A 20,768-nucleotide genomic window follows, 5' to 3' on the forward strand; every position below is an offset into this window, starting at 1 on the left:
ATTCATAAGTATGTCCCATGCAATATTAGGGTATCCTCAGCGTAAGTATGTCCCAAATATTGCATGCTACTTACACTAAAAAAAAAATTTCATTGTTTATCTGAAATTTAAATTGAACTGGGCTTTCTATAATTTACCTGGCAATGCTAGTCACACTCCATACTTCACTTACAGAATTTTAACCAACCTCTTCCTCAATCCTCCTCCTCACTTGACTTCCAGAACACTACTTCATCTCAGTTCCTGTCAATGGCTTCTCTTCAACCTGGTCCTTGAATGTAGGGATTCCACAGGGTTTGGGCTGCAGGCCACATCCTGCTTGGCTCTGTGTCTTCTCTGCAGTCAATCTGTCTGTTCCTCTGTTCCTAGGTCTTCCTCATGCCTCACTTATGGCTGATCATGTTCAGAACTTCAGAGTTGAGTCACTTCCATCTTTCTTTAGACATCTTCACTTTGAATTGCTAGCCCTATGTCATACGCAACCCATCTAAAACCAAACTCATCATGCTAATATACCTCCAGAATTGGTCCTAGTTTCCCCACTAAGCCATGGTGCCAACATCCTCCTGATCTTGCATCCAGGAAATGTCAGACCCAAATTCGATTCTTCCTGTTTCATTGCTTATATCCTGTCACCAAACCTCTTTTACTCCATCTTTGAATATCTGTCATCTGTGTCACTGGGCCTCACCCTCTGTGATGTCTTGCTTGAAAAAATGTACTCCCAGGCGTCCATCCCCCATCTCTCCAGTTTTTTGTTCAAACGACTGCCACACAATATCTAAAAATGCTTTCCAATTACATCATTCCCTTCTGGAAGGTCTGCATGCTTTCCACTGACTCAGAATAAACTCCTGCTTGAGCCTCACTTCTGGTACAGAAGAAGCCTTCTTAACTGTTCTGAACCAACACCTATGAGAGTCAACCATCTACCTTCACTCAATTATAACGTAAATGTACATTTCTCTTTCTTTCAATTTGCAGAGAATTTGAAAATATAGAAAAGATTAAGAATAAAAGTGTATTTTTTAAAAGAATGACCTTTTAGACCAGGTGCAGTGGCTCACACTTGTAATCTCAGCACTTTGGGAGGCCGAGGCAGGCAGATTAAGGTCAGGAGCTCAAGACCAGCCTGGCCAACATGGTGAAACCCCATGTCCACCAAAAATACAAAAGTTAGCGAAGCATGGTGGCAGGCGCCTGTAATCCCAGCTGCTCAGACGGTTGAGGCAGGAGAGTTGTTTGAACCCCAAGAGGTGGAACTTGCAGTGAGCTGAGATGGTACCACTGCATTCTAGCCTGGGGGACAGAGTGAGACTCTGTTTCAAAAAAAAAAAGAATGACCTTTTAATCCCTTAATACGTTGAAAGTTTCCATGATCTGACCCAGGCAATGCCTGCAGGCCCATCTCCCAGAGTGTGCTACCAAATATCTGAAACTAAGCCTCGAGGTTTATTGATCATTTCCCAAATATGCCACCGTCTCTCCTGCCTATGTGCCTTTTCCCAGCCTGACATTCTCTTTTGCCCATTCCTCACCTGCTCAACTTTCAAAAGCAACTCTTTTGTGAGGCCATCCCTGGTTTCTGTGTCACACACCCCCGATTCCTAGTTAGAAGTAACTTCTCTTTCTCCTAAATTCCCACAAAATGTGCCCCTTTATTTAGCACAGATTTATTTGTCTCCCCTCTAAGTTGTTGAGCAAACATGGATTGATGGGTTAGTTACTGGGACATGGGCTGGGAGAGGCAGGATTGGTGAAGATAGCAGGACAATGAGACTTGGGGAGGACGGAGGGTCAGGGAGGGCATAGTGACATCAGTACCTCTGGGCTCACATCAGGTGTCCCCACCCCCTGGCAGCAAGGCCTTGGTGGACTCGCTAGGTGCCCCACCCACAGCCCATTGGTAAGGGCTCTCACCTGCGGTCTTCGCTAACTCACAGCTTCTTGACCTGTGAGCCTGGGAGGTGACGTGGCCCCCTGGGAGTGCCGCATCCCCTTTTGATAATGGCTAATTCTGGGGTACAAAAGCCTGACTCCTTTGCCCAAGTTGCACAACTTTTTAGTCCGATTTGGGTTCCAGAGACCCTCTCCGCAGCCTTCCACCCTCAGCCGGCCAAGGTAGACTCCACCTGAGACCTCATTTGCTCAGCTCCTTCCCGTCCTTCTCCGGGTGCCCTCACTCCTGGGGGATTCCCAGGGAGAGCATCCGCAGGAAGTCCCAGCACCTGAAGTCCTGTCCCATCGTTTGGCCTTGTATCAACTTTGTGTTCTCTCTTTGACCTATCCCACTATCTCTGAACTAGAGGTCAAGTTCTCTCCCACAGTTGTGAATAAGGACTGTGGAAGCACTTAGCTGGAGGCTGGGAAGTAACAATTCCATTCAATGCTCCCAGAAACTGAACCTGAGCCCTCAGGAAGGCAGACCCCAGGGGCAGGCAGTTAACAGTGCTGTGGTGGAGGTGGGCGTGAGGTACCCTCCCTGAAAGGGAAGGAGAGCTTCGCAATGAATGCAGCTCAGCCTCACACACCCCAATCCCTCTGCCTCACTTTAGTGAACTTTAATAATCAGTTTACCTTTACCGTTGACTGCGAACCTATCTTTCCTTTGTTTTGTTTTGTTTTGTTTATTTGAGGTAGAGTCTCACTCTGTCGCCCAGGCTGGAGTGCAGTGGCGCTATCTCAGCTCACTGCAACCTCCACCTCCCATGTTCAAGCGATTCTCCTCCCTCAGCCTCCTAGGTAGGTGGAATTACAGGCGCCCATCACCACACCTGGCTAATTTGTATATTTTTAGTAGAGACAAGGTTTCACCATGTTGGCCAGGCTGGTCTTGAACTCCCAACATCAGGTGATCCACCTGCCTCAGCCTCTCAAAGTGCTGAGAATACAGACGTGAGCCACCACACCCAGCCTCATGAACCTATCTTTCTGGATTCCTTCATAAATTATTTCTAGTGATTGTTGTGTGATCCCAAGAAATTAGGATTTCTAGGCACTCCATTGTGGGTCAATAAGCACTGACTTAATATTAAAATCATCTAGTGAGGAGAACACTGACCTAGTTTCAACCTGTGTGCTCGTAGCAAGAGGACGATGGTGTAGAGTCTGATAAGATGAACGCACTGCAGAGGAGATGGGGTGCTAGCCCAGGGATTTAGGGCCCAGGAGGAGAGAGAAATGGCTCACATTGGTCTGCAGAATACATTTCCCATTTGTTTCATGGCACACTAACCACCGTGCAGCTGTGACTTGCGGGTCTATTCAGTCCTTGACTGCTTTACATTTTGATTCTTATGCACTGAGGATTCCACTTTTTTGGACTTTAAAAGATTTGACCATAGAGTGTGTTCATTTTCAAGCAGACAAAAGATCTTCCCACAGATCAACCAAGAGCATTTCATCTTTTCTTTCTGTGATACCCATCCCCAGGCATACAGCACAATTCAAGAAACAGACATCATCGTTACAAAGCAGAACATAACCAGATGGTTTTCCAGTTCTGGCTATCTAAATACTGTGTCATCTGTGTTACATAATTCTTACAGAACGCACACTGCTTTAATTGTGCAGCACAGATCATGACAGATTGCTCCATTTTTTGACATCATTTTCTTTAGTGTTTGCTCTGCTCTGAGCTCAGGGAAACTAATTATGTCCAGGTGGGGTCCAGGTGCAGATATGTGTGCTAACTCCAGAGGGCCTGCTTATATATGAAATGGTTTTGCTGGAGTGTTCTAGCTTTGAAAACTTGCTCTCTTGGCCCTTTTTAATAAGAGCTCATTTCTCTCTAAATATTCCCCCATCTCCATGCTGACATGAGTAATTGAAGCTCTCAGGGACCAGGACCAGCTCTGAGAAGAAGAGTGTTCTCAGACTCCATTGCAGAGAGTGGGCTGCCATTCCTTAGAGTCTCTCAGAAAACCTGTCTTTAGCGTACCTGGTCTCATTCTTTAAATTATCATTCTCGTGCACGATGCTGAGATGATTTAGCTTCACTTCAAGTTTAGAATGGAAAATCATACTTGTTACAAAGATGTATTTCCTGTTATGAAAAGGAACTGGATGGCTGGAGGTAGATGGTGGTGATGGTTGCACAAAAGTGTGAATGTACTGAATGCCACTGAATTGTACCATTTAAAATGATTAAGATGGTAAATTTTGTGATGCATATTTTACCACAGGAAAAAAAAAGGGAGACTGGTTCTGTTTCCAACTTCAGGAGGTGGGCTCCACGGAAATTAGAGCAATATGCCGATTTCAGATCAGTAATATTTACAGAATCCTTCTAGTCTATTGATTTTTGCAGAGACTTACACCTTACTTTGGCATAGAATTGCTTTATAGTTTGAAAACCACTTTTATATATGCTATTGTATTTTACCCTCTCTGTGTATACAAGATAAGTAGGTTTATCACCATATAACAGATAAGGATTGTTGCATTATCTTTACTACCTAAGAAATTACTTAGGTAGTAAAGATATAATACTCATTTTGGCCAGTCATGGTGGCTCCCACCTGTAATCCCAGCACTTTGGGAGGCCAAGGTGGACAGATCACTTTAGATCAGGAGTTCAAGACCAGCCTTGCCAATATGGTGAGACCCCATCTCTACTAAAAAGACAAAAATTAGCCAGCCATGGTGGTGCATGCTTATAATTCCAGCTACCTGGGAGGCTGAGCTACAAGAATTGCTTGAGCCTTGAAAGCAGAGTTGCAGTGAACTGAGATCGTGCCACTTCACTCCAGCCTGGACAACAGAGCGAGACCCAGTCTCAAAAAAAAAAAAAAAGAAAAGAAAAGAAAGAAAAAGAACACTTATGTATTTTACTCCACGATCTGCAATTATGTTCAGGGCTTGGCAGAGATGGCCACCTCTGCTCCACAAAGCATCATTTGAGGTGGCCCAACGAGGACTAGAGGATCCACTTCCAAGAATGGTTCCCTCACATGGCTGGCAAGTTGGTGCCAGCTATCAGCTGGGATCTCAGTCAGGGATGTGAGTTAGGGGTCTGAGTTCTTCTCCACATGGACCCCTCCCCAGGGCTGCTGGGACTTTCTATACAGCACAATGGCTAGGTTCCAGAAGTGGGTGTTTCAAAAGATAGGAAGAGGTAGCTCCCAGTCTTTAAAGACTTGGGTGCAAGAACGCGCACATCTTCGCCTGTACTGTATGCTCTCAGTCAAAGCAGTTACAGGGCCTACCAATCTCCCAGGAAAGGAGACATGGACCCAATCTCTGGAAAGAAAGATTGTCAACCAATCTGTGTCCATCTTTAATCTGCCTCAAGCATGTCAAGACTTGGAGTAGGTTGGCTATGATTACTCAGAGATGTGATCCTTGGTTTTCTCCATGAAATTTCTGGATTGGTGTGATTATTATGCACTAAAGCCCATCTAAGTCACTTTAAATGATTTTCTTCCCATGATATCTGTTGATACTCACGCTTAAACCACTTTCCCTCCTTTAATTTAGAGTACAAGAGTGAGTTGAGTTATTTTTTCTACTACAGAATGCTTTGAAATACATCTCTTCCAGCTCCAAGATCTACGTATATACATGAAATCTTTAATTTAGTTTCTGCCAATGATTTAAACACTATTTTTATCATAATATTTACCACCACCAAATGTATATAAATGCAAAATCACTAAATCTAAGCAGTCTTAATGTCATAAATGTTGTTTATCAGATTATCTCAAGTAAGAAGTGAATTCCTTTGATGTTACCTAAAAATCTTAAAGATTATAAATGTGTTATTGCAGTTGTGTTTTTATGATATGAAGCTCTCACTTTAGAGTGAAGCTCTTGTAGGTGAAATAACAATTTTCTTTGAAGAATTTTACTTTGCAGTTAAATTTGCTGGGAATAAACCATTCCATCAAGTGGGAGATACTGGCTTATGAGTGCTGCATGTTGACAAATAAGGTTGTTAAACCATGGAGACTAAGGAGAACATTCTTTACAGTGAAGTGGTTGAGGTGGTCACCACCTTAACCAAACGATCAAACTCCACAACCACATCACTAATGGTCTAACAACCTGATGTTAAATGCCTCCCGGCATGATACAGTAGGAAGTAAACGGTACCAACTGTAAAATAATCTTGCCCAAAATGACTTCACTCTAATTGAGCCTTAATATCTTTCAGTAAGCCTTTCTCAACTAGTTCCTCAGCTGAACCATGGATCCACAGAAAATGAGTTGAGTGATGATTGTCAGTTCTCCTAAGAACGGAACATAACTAGTACCATTCTAGTTGCGTGGGAGAGAAGTTAATTCACGACCTAAAATAAGTGCCTTAGGACAACACCCCTCAATTATCTCATGGGTCCCCAGTTGTGAAGGGTCAAGTTCAATGAGAAAATAATCAGACAAATCCAGAATGTGGCATATTCTACAAAACAACTCATCTACTTTCTCCAAAGAGAAAATATTGTGGGGGGGAATAAAACACGGTGATTATTAATTAAAGGAGTCTAAAGACTTCAGTCACAGTCGATGATAGTTTATGCCTCTTTTTGGCCTTCACCTACAAGGATTCATACAGTCTGTGCTCTTGTATCAAGCTTCTTTCCCTCAACATGTCTGAGATTCATCTATGTTATTGCAAGATGCAATATCTCTTTCCTTCTGTTACTGTGTAGCATTCCTTTGTATATACATATGCCACAATTCAGTTATCTATTTTATTGTTGATGGATATCTGTGACTTTTCCAGCTTGGGGACATTGTGAATAAAGCTGTTGTAAGCATTCTTGCAAGGGTCTTTGATGGCATGTGCAACTCTGCGGTGTAGAGTGAGGAGAGGAATTACTGGTTCATAGAATCAGTATCTGTTGAAGGGTTTTAAATACTGCCAACAATTTTCCTAAGTGGTTCAACCAATTTGCACTTTCAGCCAAAGGATCTGGGAGGTTCAGTTGTTTCATATCCTTGCCCCTTCTAGGAGATGGGGAAGAGGTCATATTGACTGTGGTAAAATATGCATAACAAAATTTACCATCTTAGTCATTTTAAAGGGTACAATTCAGTGGCATTCAGAGGTTGCCCCAAGAGAAACAGCTTGGAGCAACCTTCTGGGGCAATGAAAATATTCCACATATCAACCTGGTTGGTGGTCATATAGGGGTCACAATTTTTACATAAGTATGTAAAAATTCATCAAGGTACAGATTTGAGGTTATACACTTGTATGTAAGTTCTACCTCAATGAGAGATCAGAGAGCAAGAGATTAAAAAGACAACGACCAAATGTAATGGATGAAACTTAATTGGGTCCTGGTTCAAAACAAAAAACCCTTACCAAAGACAGTTTTGAATCACTTGGAGAAGTTTTAATATGGCCTGGATATCAGATGCTATTAGGGAATTCTTTTTCATTATCTTAGGTGTGATCATTGTGTTGGGGTTATTAAGGAGAATGTTCATATTAGGAAATGCATGCTGGGGTATTTAATTAAGGGTACATTGTCATGCTGCCTGTAACTTACTTTCTAATGTTTCAGCAAATGTGTCTGTGTGTGTTTATGTATGTCTGTGTGTGTGTACACATAGGGATAAAAACAGAGCAAATATGGAAAAAAAAATGTTAACCATTGTTGAAACTAGGTGGTGGATATGAAGTTGTTATATTATTTTTTCAACTTTTCTGAATATTTGAAACTTTCCAAAACAAAAATAAAATGTGTTGGGGGAAGATATAGAGAGCTGAAGTGACCAGCTTAAAATGACAAGGTAACTAAAGAGAAGACCCTAAAAGAAAACTCTAGCAATCTTGACCCTCTCTGTGCCATCCTGTACATTGTCGCTTACCGGTGTTAAAGACTTATTGTTAAATTTGAATATGCTTTTTAAAATTTATTTCCTTCTTCAGAGTGCTTCCAATAGTCTAACAGGAAAGCACAAAGACACCCCTAGATTTCTCTTATAAATAAACTTGCATTCGGCCTGCAAATCAACCCTCCCCCTGCCCCCATCTCTCGCCTGTTACATAGTTACTTTCAAAATCACTCCACAATCATTTGACCCATGTCCATATTCCCTTTTTCTAATGCAAAAGCTAAATTGAAAGCTAAGCGGCCCTGGCAGCCCACAAAGCCCCATGATTTCTGCCCCGAGCGGGAGGGGACCTGGTGAAACGCCGCGCCGCTGTTTCAGGTTCACTGCCCAGCTGCCACGCTCAGCCCAGCTTCTCAGGTGGCTGGGCCACTTTGAAGGTTTACTTTCAATTAAAAAAATAATAAGAAGAAAAAAGCCAAATCAGCAGCTGTCAGGGATGCAGGGGAGATTTATTCCGGGTGGTCAAAGGGGAGCGTGGCCAGCAGTAAAGGCCTAAAGGTAGGCAGGAAGGAAATTCAAGCTGGAGAGAGAAATTCCTCCTGGCAAGGTCAGCCGATGCTGGGCTAGTCCTTCTGGGTAAGGCTGCCCGATTCCTACTGCTGGACCTGCTCAAAAGGGAGCCGAGGAGTCGGCTTGCAGACACTTGGAGAGTGGGTTTGGGGAGGGAGACTGTCCAGGGGGAGCTTTGAAAGCAGAGCTTATTAATCAGATGAAACCAGGCCTGAGGGATCCAAACATGACTGATTTTCAAATTGCTTCCTGATTCAAAAGCTACTGTTGCCCACCTCAAAATGTGATGAGAGGTGAAGAGGCCAGGTCCCTGGGCAGTTCTGCACGCATCGAGCTTCCATTGAAGTCGGCCTGTGTGAAGAAGCAGAGCAGCTGTGCAGAGCGGAGCTGGAGTGGGGGGTTGTGGTTCTATCACCTTTCATTTCCTGTCTCAATTCTGATATGGCTTTAGACGTTTCACATGCGAGTGTGAAAACTAACGTGTGCTTTGCAAAAGCAATCAGCCAAGCGCCCCGCTAACCCTGATCAATGCCCTAGTAACTTCTCGAACCAATCAGTCAAGCTACATACATGGATTTTAAAATATTCTCAGCCCCTCTCCCCTGTTTACAGCCATGTTATTTATCCACGCAATCCCGGAAGTAATTGGAATATAGAAGCTCGAATGGGTTCTATGCCCTCTCCATTTCCTCTGGACGTACTAATTATCCATGTTATACACACTCACTTCTTACCATGTATAATAAGGGTTATCACCGACGCTGTTAGTTAAGCTAGTAGACATTGGCCAACTATCCCAGACCTCATTAGGTATTTAAGATACATATATGTTTTTTATATTTTTATATAGATTTCAAATACCTACATTTATTTTATATTTGTATGCACTTTAAATACCTAATGAGGTATTTAAATACATATATGTATCTAAATATGTATGTATTTAAATACATATATGTATATATAAAATGTATGTATTTAAATACATATGTGTATGTATTTTATATATACACATGTATTTAAATAAATATACGTATATATAAAATACATATGTGTATTTAAATACACATATGTATATATAAAATCCAGATATATGTATTTAAATATGTGTATTTAAATAAATACATATATGTATTTAAATACAGATATATATTTAAATACAGATATATTAATCAGATGAAACCAATATTAAATATGTATTTAAATATATATGTATTTAAAATATGTATGTGTACACATATAGAGATTTATTTTTTAAAAACAAACACAATCACGATGAATTAAGCCCGTTTTGTCGGATTTCTAGACGTTGATCTTCTTGTATCTCTCCTGTCATTTCTGACGGTTCCCAAAGAGAGGTTCCTGCACGCATCCATAAACCCGTCTGTCAAGGGAAGTCAGCCTGAAGCAGCCTCCCTCTTTCGAGTCGTGGCTCTAATTGTCGCTTGTCCTTGTCCACCACATGGACCTTCTGGGTGGGAAGCCCCGGCACTGCCAGTGCCCATCTGGAGAATGCAGTGGTTACGCAGCCTCCAGAAGACACGTTTCTTCCATGGGAGCTCCACTTTCCAGCTGGGTTGTCAAAATGCTGGGTTCCTTGCATCGTGGACGAAAATGACTTTCTCTGGTTCTGTATCACTTGGTGACATCTGGTCACTAAGGCAGCTCTGTTATGCCAAGAGAATCACAAAGTGTCTTTTGAAAGGTTTTATCAACTTGTGCGTTTGTAAAATAATTTCATAACTTCGAGTCATCATTCCTCTCTCTAGGGGAGTTCAAATCTAAGCCAGGGAGATCATTATATTAAACACTGCTTGCTTTTTCTTCCTCTTTCTTCCCAACTCTTTTTTCCCCACTTTTCTTCCCAGATTTTCTTCTCCAAAATAAATTTCTTTCTCTTTCCCAGGTTACAGAACAAAATCTCGTAAGATCTTAATATGTGAAACAGATATTGATAGAGATGGAATGAAGGTATTCACTGGATGAACACTATCTGGGACTGTCCCTAATCAGTCGCAATTTTTAACAAATCTAAAAAGCCAAGTCGAGCACAGTGATTCACGCCTGTAATCCCAGCTACGGTGGGAGGATCATGTGGGTGGATCACCTGAGGTCAGGAATTCAACACCAGCCTGGCCAACATGGCAAAACTCAGTCTTTACTAAAAATACAAAAATTAGCTGGGCGTGGTGACACATGCCTGTAATCCCAGCTACTCAGGAGGCTGAGGCAGGAAAATCACTTGAACCTGGGAGGTAGAGGTTGCAGTAAGCCAAGGTCGAACCACTGCACTCCAGCCTGGGTGACAGAGAGAGACTCTGTCTAAAAAAAGAGAAATAGGCTTATTTTGTGACTTATAAACAATGCCTACATTATGAAATAGGTCAATCCTGAAATTTTGACCTTAGAACAATTTTCACCAAAACGTACATTATTTCCCCCATTAGCATCTATTATATTATCAAAGACAGAGTTTCATAAAAGCCAAAATTTGGGTGTAAGAGATGCCCCAATTTAAATAATATAAAATATGTGGGGTAAGATAAATATTTGGTAGGGAGAGGGTACCATATGTCTTTATGTGAAGGAATGGCACAAATGTAAAATGTTAAGTAGATGTTTTGGTACAACTTATAGAAACAGTAAACGTCACCCCAACATTCACGTGCTGCCTCAGTGACCAGGAAGGAAATCACTCCATGGCTAAATAAAACAACTTAAAATGTGTAATTAGAGGCTGGGCACAGTGGCTCATGCCTGTAATCCCAACACTTTGGGAGGTCAAGGTGGGTGGATCACTTGGGCTCAGGTGTTGGAGACCAGACTGGGCAACATGGTGAAGCCCCGTCTCTACAAACACACACACACACACACAAATTGGTCAGGCATGGTGGTACGTGCCTGTAGCTTCAGTCACTTGGGAGGCTGAGCACAAGAGGTGGAGGTTGCAATGAGCCAAGATTGTGCCACTGCATTCCAGCCTGGGCGACAGAGCGAGGCCCTGTCTCAAAATAAATAAATAAAACACGTAATTAGATTAATGGAACATGGTGTAATATGAGATTGGAAACTATTTTTGTAATAAAAATAATATCACTCTTTATACCCTGATCATATAATTACAAAAGAAGCTCTGTTGCTTCTTTGGGGGTTGGGCATTAACTAGAACTGAGCTACAATACCAACTACAGCCAGTAGATGGTGCTTCCATAAAGGAAGAAAAGACTGGAAGTCGAAAATTCTGCTTCTAGGAAGGTATTTGAAGTTAGAGATCTTGAATTTATTGGATACTTTGACTTGTGGTTTTTACTAGGAAATAGACAGCTACACTGAGAGCTCAGTGGGAACTGGAGTTGTAAGAGTAGGTATAAGAGAAATGCCAACAGAAGAATTGTTTAGGAAAGGTGGACATAGGTTTGTGAATGGATAAGATAAGTACTCTTTTTCAGTGGATTTTGGGGAAGATTTTTTAAGGTTTTGGAGGTCCTGGAGTGTGGCTATTTTTAAAAAGCCAAAAGCTTTTAGGTGGGGCAGAGTGGCTCACGCCTGTAATCCCAGCACTTTGGGAGGCTAAGGTGGGGTGGATCGCCTGAGGTCAGGAGTTCGAGATCAGCCTGGCCAGTATGGTGAAACCCCGTCTCTACTAAAAATACAAAAAATTAGCTGGGCGTGGGGGCGGGCTGTAATCCCACCTACTCGGGAGGTTGAGGCAGGAGAATCGCTTGAACCCGGGAGGCGGAGGTTGCAGTGAGCGGAGATCACGCCACTGCACTCTAGCCGAGGTGACAGAGCAAGACTTCATCAGAAAAAAGGAAGAAAAAAAAAGCCAGTAGCTTTTAATATCGTTAGGAAAGCTTCAGGAATGACACTAATGACATAGGTACAGAAAAACTTCTCTACTTACCTTATAGTCTCAGGGGATTTTAAGGGCTTCTTGAGGAAGTGATTGTGGTTTGTAATGTCGCGGGGCAGCGAGGTGTGTGTGTGTTTGCATGTGTGTGTGTGTGTAATGTGGATGGGAGGTGGATGGGGTGGCTTGTGTGGTGTGTGGAGTGGATATTGGGGGTGGATATGTGTGGGTTGGTGTGGGCCTGTGTGGGCGAGCAGAAGTGTGTCACGCACGGAGAGGGCAGGTATGGGGGTGGATGTAGCAGAGTGTGTGCGTGCATACATATGCCCTTATGTGAGCACCTGGGACAGCCTTACCTTCTAGCAAGGGAGAAGGAGAAGTCATTGTTTTATCATTTTTTAGAGCGTTTATGTAGCCTTAACTGATTTTCTGAGTTTAAGTTAATACAAAATATTGAGAAGTGAGGGGGAACTGTGATCAGATTGCTTTACACTGTAACACAAAACCACCCTACCCGTGTACTCAGTGGCTACACGGACAGAACTAGAACAGAGAAAAACTATGTGGAGCTACTGCCATCTGGTGGACCACATAGAGACTGCTGAAGTGGATGAGCGAAAGACCCTTAGGGGTTTTGTTGATTTAGATTTGCTTTTTGGTTTTGTTTTGTTTGGGGTTTGTGTGTTTGTTTGTTTGTTGTTGTTGTTTTCTTTTTTGAGACAGAATCTCTCTCTGTGGTCCAGGCTGAAGTGCAGTGGAGCGATTTCTGTTCACTGCAGCCTCGACCTCCTGGGCTCAGATGATCCTCCCACTTCAGCCTCCTGAGTAGCTGGGACTACAGGTGCTCACTACCACGCACGGCTAATTTTTGTTCACCATGTTGCCCAGGCTGGTCTCCAACTTGTGACCTCAAGTGATCCGCCCACCTTGGCCTCCCAAAGTGCTGGGATTACAGGCGTGAGCCACCGTGCCCAGGCAATTTGTTTTGTTTTGATTGGATTTGATTCGGTTTTTTGTTTGGTCCACTTACCAGTCACCCCTTTCTACAAGCTCTGTCTTATTAACTTCCCTATGTGAGAAGGGTGTGAACAGAGCCTCCTGAGAGTCGAGAGACAGTGTGGGACGAAGCTTCAGCACCTGGACTCGAGTTTCAGATCCCTGAATTCAAGTTCTGGCTTCAGCACCCGCTGATGGTGCCGCCCCAGGCAAGTCAACTGCTCTCTTCATCCATTTGTTTCTAAGGAATGAGGCCATTCATCCCGTGCTGGTGGAGTAAGTAAGTACGGTACCTAAATTTCTGCATTACCATTATCCATGCAAATCCTGTTTCGGCCTTCTCCAGTCAAAGCCTTGTCTATACAGTGTCCACGACATCAGCTTCACGGCCTTGCTGTGGAAAGACTGGATTGTCTGAAAAGATACAGGGCCAAGCAGGGCTGCTCTGCCGTGGGGCAGCTGTAGAGGCACTGCTCTCTCTTGCATCCCTACAAATAGTACTATAAAAGCAACAATTAATCAAGCTATGTCACTTCACTGTGGTGCACATTCATGCTCGCCTTCCTATTGACTCCGTGCCAGGCAATCTCTAACTCCTTTAAGGCAAGGGCTCTGCCTACCCCATCCCGCAGTACCCACTCCATGCTATGAACCTGGCTAGGGGCTATTGTCTCAAAGCAGCAGGGATTTTCCTCAGTCTCGAGAATGGACTAGAAGAATATGACCTTCAGGGCCGGGCACAGTGGCTCAAGCCTGTAATCCCAGCACTTTGGGAGGCCGAGACGGGACGATCACGAGGTCGGGAGATCGAGACCATCCTGGCTAACACGGTGAAACCCCGTCTCTACTAAAAAATACAAAAAACTAGCCGGGCGTGGTGGCGGGCGCCTGTAGTCCCAGCTCCTCGGGAGGCTGAGGCAGGAGAATGGCGTAAACCCAGGAGGCGGAGCTTGCAGTGAGCTGAGATCCGGCCACTGCACTCCAGCCTGGGCCACAGAGCGAGACTCCGTCTCAAAAAAAAAAAAAAAAAAAAGAATATGACCTTCAGAACTTCGGATCATCCATGTGATACTAGATGGAAAACAAAAACAAAAACAAAATAAGAATTGTACTCACACCAACTTGATTCCAGAAATGAGAGGCCAGGAAACGTAGAACATGCAACTACCCACTTAACTGGGCCATGACCCAGATAGCCTACATTGGAGGCAAGAAAACAGGAAAGACAGAGTAATAATTTTAAAAATATTTGTTTCCAGTTATCTAAGAAGAAACTGATAAGTGTCTTCCTATGGAGGAAAAAGCATATCTTTTTTTTTTTTTTACATCTTTATCTTGCCTGTTGGAAACTTTCAGTAAGGATGAATATCAGAAAAATGTTCACAATTACCCTAAACTTTTTTGCAGGTTGTTTTCTTTTATGATCAACTGTGACCTTTAGTAAGACAGCAGAGAACAGGCGGTTTGGAAATTTGAAGTGAAAGATAAAGTCGACTCCTTCTACTAATCCTTTCACAGAGCTACTAATCTTTAACCAAATGGGCTGGTTCTCTTTAAGGTCCTCTCTTTTCTTTTATTCCCTCGCAGAAGTAGAAACATGTGAAGAAATGTCTATGAGTATAAGCAAGGAGAAATGCATTTTTTAAAAGGCGCTATTTAACACAAAGTGCAGCCCTTCGTATGGCAGTATATGACTTAAGGTGGAAACTTGAAGAGACTGAATGAGGTAATTCAGGGAAAGATGCTCATAGCTAAGAACAGCTTGTTTTTCCCTGCGATGCCCTTCTTCTTCCATTCTCATGGGACAATTTTACTCTCTTGGGTACCTCTATCCTACCATTGTTATGTTGTGTAGTTTATGATATTTCAGAATCTTTACCACTAAATCATTTCTCAATAAATATGTTCTTATTGAGAAGTAGCCATGACCTTAAAAAAAAGTCTGTTTTCTTGCATGATAATGTTCAGTAGCTTCTGTCTGAACACACAGAAGAATAAGCAATTGTAAATATCTGCTTCTCTTTTCTATTCAACTTTTAGAGGCTGTTTAATACACAGCAGGGTAAGTGCTTGACATGTCAGTTAGCTATTGCTGAATAGCAAACACTCCCAGTTAGCTATTGCTGAATAGCAAACACTCCCAGAATGTAGTCTTATCATTGCTCAGGAGTCTCTGGGTCAACTGGGTGGTTCTTCTTGTCTAGGCCATGCTAGGCTTCCTTCAGCTGGCCTCATTTTGCCTGGGATTGCCCACGCATCTTCAATAAGCTGCTGAGTTAGCTTGAGTGAGGCTGGCTGGTCTAACATGGCCTCAGCTGAAACACCTTGATTCTCCTCCACGTGCTCTCTCAACCTCCAGGAGTCTAGCCTGGGGCATGTTCACCTGGAAGCTGGGAAAACTGCCAAGAGATAGAACAGATGGGCACAGGCTTCTTGAGGCTAGGCTTGAAACTGGCAAGGTGTCACTTTCACTGCCTGTTGACAGCAGTCTGCTGGCCAAAGCAAGTCACTCTTGATGGAAGGAGCTACGAAGTCAGAGTGCAAAGGGTGGGAATACAGTCATAGTGCAAAGGCTGTGGCCATCGTGGAAGGTCTGCACAATGTACGAGGAAGACAATCAGATCATGACAGCTCCAATTTTTGAATACCCCTCCGAGTAGACGTTTATTATCTCTACCTCCTCTTTTGTTTTTTCTTTCTCGCTGTCACCCAGGCTGGAGCGCAGTGGTGCGATCATGACTGACTGCAGCCTATGACCTCCCAGACTCAAGCAATCCTCTCATCTCAACCTCCCAAGTAGCAGGGATCACAGGCACACACCACCACGCCCAGCTAATTTGTTTGTAGCGATGGGGTTCTGCTATATTGCCCAGACTGTCTACCTTCATCTTCTGGTAACCGAATACGCCTTCATTTGAGGAAATTGTTCCTCCCTCTTCTGCTCACCTGGTTTGAAAAGAGTAGATCCTACTTCCCTGCCAGGAAGAGGAACTGACACAGGTGGGCAGTCCTGGCATCCACCCTCCCCTCTAGAGACTGGTTCAGAGACATGCACAAGATACCAGCTGGGCAATCTATTGATTTTTTCCAGCATTTTTTCCCTCAATGTTACTAGGAGAGATCCTTTTTCTATCCACTTAAGAGAAATACAGACATCCATCGTTCCAGCCCTGTGCAGAAGCCAGTCTGAGAAAACGAAGTTGTTGGAGTCTCTGGCTTTGGCCATCCCTGGGGTCAGCTCTCACCACTGTCTTTATGTACTTTGGTTGTAAAAGCCAATTAGCTCACTTTTGCCCAGGTGGTTCAAATTGTGTTTCTATCATTTGTATCCAAGGGAATCCTAACTGATGGACCCCCGAGAACATAAAATTTCCAACAGAAAAGGCAATGTTTGTACTTTCCAGGGTACTCACTAAAATAATTTCATGAATCACTTTCTTTTTACTTGTAGAGTAGGGGTTGCAATCTAGATGTCAAAAGGGAAGAGACAGGCAGATTAAAAGGTCTAAATGAGGGAAAGTGGAACTCTGGGGGCTGACAGGTGTCTCTGTCCACTACCAGATTCAGCAAATTGTTTTCTTGAGGGAATGTGGGCCCAATATTGCTGAATCTTTCAATTTTTTCAGGCAAAAAAAAAAAAAAAAAAGTTAAAATCCCAATTTTAAGAAGAAATTTTCTCATTTATAATTCATGACAACAAATTAAATTCATCATATTGACCAGACGCATCCATGAACCACTCTCTTGGAAGCTCTGTTATGAAATGTAGAGTGAACTTACCGATTTTAGAGCTGAGCCACTGCTCCACACCTTCTTGGAGTTCCTCATTCCTCCCTCACCTCCATCACCAACACACAAAAATGTTAGACACTTCATAAGCATTGCTAACAAGAACAGAGAAAACTTCACTGGAACAAGGGTGCTGGGTTTAGCAGCCAAGTCACTCAGCATACCCACCTAATGGAACGTGATTTGAATTAGTGCCTTAAGAAAAATACAAATTACTAACCCAGGGCAGTGGCTCACACCCGTAATCCCAGCACTTTGGGAGGCAGAAGCGGGTGAATCACTTGAGGCCAGAAGTTCAAGACTGGACTGGCCAACATAGGGAAACCCCCATCTCTACTAAAAATACAAAAATTACCTGGGCATGGTGGCACACGCCTGTAGTCCCAGCTACTTGGGAGGGTGAGGCAGGAGAGCGGTTTGAACCCAAGAGGCAGAGGCTGCAGTGAGCTGAGATTGTGCCACTGCACTCCAGCCTGGGTGACAGAGTGAAACTCTGTCTCAAACAAAAAGAAAAGAAAAGAAAAAGAAAACTACAAATTACAATATGTTATGGAGTGGTAGGCTGCTGATGGTACAGTTGAAACTGTAGGTGTGAAATCCCTAATGGCCAAAGTTCTACTTTATTATGCTTAAACACACGATGCATTTGCCAGTGATTTCTCTGTTGCCTACAAGCTTCAAGCCCATTTTTTTAGACACCACGCCATAAGGCTGGAGCTAGGAGTCACACCTACTTCTCAGACTCTCTCGTCAGCTGGCTGTCAGTTAGCTTCCACCAATGGAAAACACTGGCAAGAAATGGGAAGATGGGAGATCCTGAGAAGAAACTCACTTAGCGCTTCCAGTGTGAGCTGGCATTCCTCCAGCAGCAGTGCACAGCAAGCCTCCCACTTCAATGTACCCCATCCAAGCGACCAGCAGCAGCTGTCACGGCTCTCCCCTCAACCCCATGTGGCAATCTGAGCACCAGCTGGCCCCACCCTTTGGGATGCCCAAGCCCTAACCACAAAGCATCACGAATCAATCAGAAATCCAAGTGTCAGTCCTCCCAATACTTCTCCAAGATCCTAGGTTTTGATAACATCACTTCTCCCCTTATATTCTCTCAATGCCTAAAGATGTTATCTGTTTTCTCTAAGTATTAATCTCTGGGTTAACCAATTCCCCACATTAAATTTCTTCTGCTTGAAATAATTAACGTGGTTTCTCTTTTCTTCATTCAACTTTGACTGATAGCAGTTATTAGAATAAAAATGTACTTTGTATGCTAGAATTTTTTTCTGAACTCATATTGTGAAATACGGTTTCTTCAAATACCAAGATCTGTATTACAGGAAAATTGTTACTAAAAAGCCACAAAAATAGTTCTGTGAAATCCCAGTTAGGGCCAGATGTGGTGGCTCATGCTCGTAATCCCAGCACTTTGGGAGGCCGAGGTGGGCAGATCACCTGAGGTCAGGAGTTCAAGACCAGCCTGGCCAACATGGTGAAGCCCTGTCTCTACTAAAATACAAAAATTAGCTGGGGCATGTTGGCAGGCACCTATAATCCCAGCTACCCAGCTACTCAGGAGACTGAGGCAGGAGAATCACTTGAACCCAGAAGGCAGAGTCTGCAGTGAGACTAGATTGCACCACTGCACTCCAACCTAGGCAACAGAGTGAGACTCTATCTCAAAAAAAACAAAAATCGCTATTAGGATACTTCAGCTACTTATGTCAAAAGCTTCATGATTCATAAAAACACTTGGCCAACCAGGCGCAGTGGCACATGCCTGTAATCCCAGCACTTTGGGAGGCTGAGGCTGGAAGATCACCTGAGGTCAGGAGTTCAAGACCAGCCTGACCAACATGGCAAAACCCTATCTCTACCAAAAATACAAAATGTAGCTGGGCATGGTGGTGGGCACCTGTAATCCCAGCTACTCGGGAGGCTGAGGCAGGAGAATTGCTTGAACCTGGGAGGCAGAGGTTGCAGTGAGCCAAGATCACACCATTGCACTCCAGCCTGAGAGACAGAGCAAGACTCTGTCTAAACAACAAAAAACAAAACAAAACAAAAAAACGTTTGACCTACAGGGTCTTTCCTAATCAGCATTTATATCCCAAAGCCCTTCTTCACTCTTCAGGAGTCCACTTCTATACACACCAACTGAAGCCAATACTTAGGAGCCAATATTCTTAGGAATGTTCTGCCAGTTATGCCAGTGGATTTGGATCTGGATTTAAGATGAGCAAATAAATGTTTAAAAATCAGATTTTATAAGCCAGCCATGTTTGGGGGAGAGAGCAGTAATTACTCATTCTAGAACAGAAGGCTTCATTTTATGAAAGCATTTGCCTGAAGATATCTTTAGAAATTTACATATGCAAATATATATTTTCAAAAAACAAGATTACCTTTTTTTTTTTCTTTAGAAACATCCACACTGATATGGTTTGGATTTGTGTCCCCCCCAAATCTCATGTCAAATTTTAATCCCCCATGTTGGAGGAGAGGCCTGGTGGTGATTGGATGATGGGGGCAGATTCCCCCTTGCTGGTCTGATGATAGTGAGTTCTCAACAGACCTGGTTGTTTAAAAATGTGTGTCACCTCCCCCTTCCCTCTCTTCCTCCTGCTCTAGCCATGTAAGACATGCCTGCTTCTTCTCCACCTTCTGCCATGATTATAAGCTTCCTGAGGCCTCCCAGACATGCTTCCTGTACAGCCTGCCAACCTGTGAATCAATTAAACATCTTTTCTTTATAAATTACCCAGTCTCAGGTAGTTCTTTATAGCAATGCTAGAACAGACTAATACATTCACCAAACTAATAATTATGGCTATTCTCTGTATATGGGAATTGTTTTAGTATTGTCTCTTCTTCTTACAATAAGTACACATTACTTTTATTATAATGGAAAAAATATTCTAAAGTTCCTCTAGTGCAAATTTTAAATTCTTGAATTTTAAAGCTAGGATTCACCTTTTGTTTGAATGAAAATGCCTCAAGTATGCCTTTTCAGTAAGCATCTACTGAGCATCTATGGAGTGCCTGGTGGTATACTAAGAGAACCCCAAAGAAAAATTCCTGTTCCTGGAGAATCTAAACCTTATTGGCATGGCTCACAGGCATCTTTACAGTAAATAGCCAATATATGATAGACCTTCAATAAACACTTGTTTAATGAATATATGCATGTACCATCATAGGATTTATTTTTCAAACTCTTGTTTCATAGAGGATTAGCCACATTCAGTTCACTTATCACACACACATCATACTTCATCACTTCTAAGACACAGATTGTCCACATCTCAACTCTAAAATCAGAATGAAGCTTACTGTCAATGTGATTTTTTAAAGAACTATATCAGACAATTTGCAGCATTTTCTCTTTCATAATGGTAAATGATATGGTTTGGCTGTGTCCCCACCCAAATCTCATCTTGAATTGTAACTCCCATAATTCCCATGTGTTGTGGGAGGAACCAGGTGGGAGGTGATTGGATTGCAGCAGTGGGTCTTTTCTGTGCTGTTCTGGTGATAGTGAAAGAGTCTCACAAGATCTGATGGTTTTAAAAATGGGAGTTTCCCTGCACAAGCTCTCTCTCCTTGCCTGCCGCCATCCATGTAAGAAGTGACTTGCTCCTCCTTGCCTTCCACCATGATTGTGAGTCCTCCCCAGCCATGTGGAACTGTAAGTCCATTAAACCTCTTTTTCTTTCCAGTCTTGAGTATGCCTTTATCAGCAGTGTGAAAACAGACTAATATAGTAAATAAAATAACAATATGT

The sequence above is a fragment of the Trachypithecus francoisi genome, unplaced genomic scaffold (assembly GCF_009764315.1).
Source record: "Trachypithecus francoisi isolate TF-2019V2 unplaced genomic scaffold, Tfra_2.0 Lachesis_group19, whole genome shotgun sequence".
Classification (NCBI taxonomy): domain Eukaryota; kingdom Metazoa; phylum Chordata; class Mammalia; order Primates; family Cercopithecidae; genus Trachypithecus; species Trachypithecus francoisi.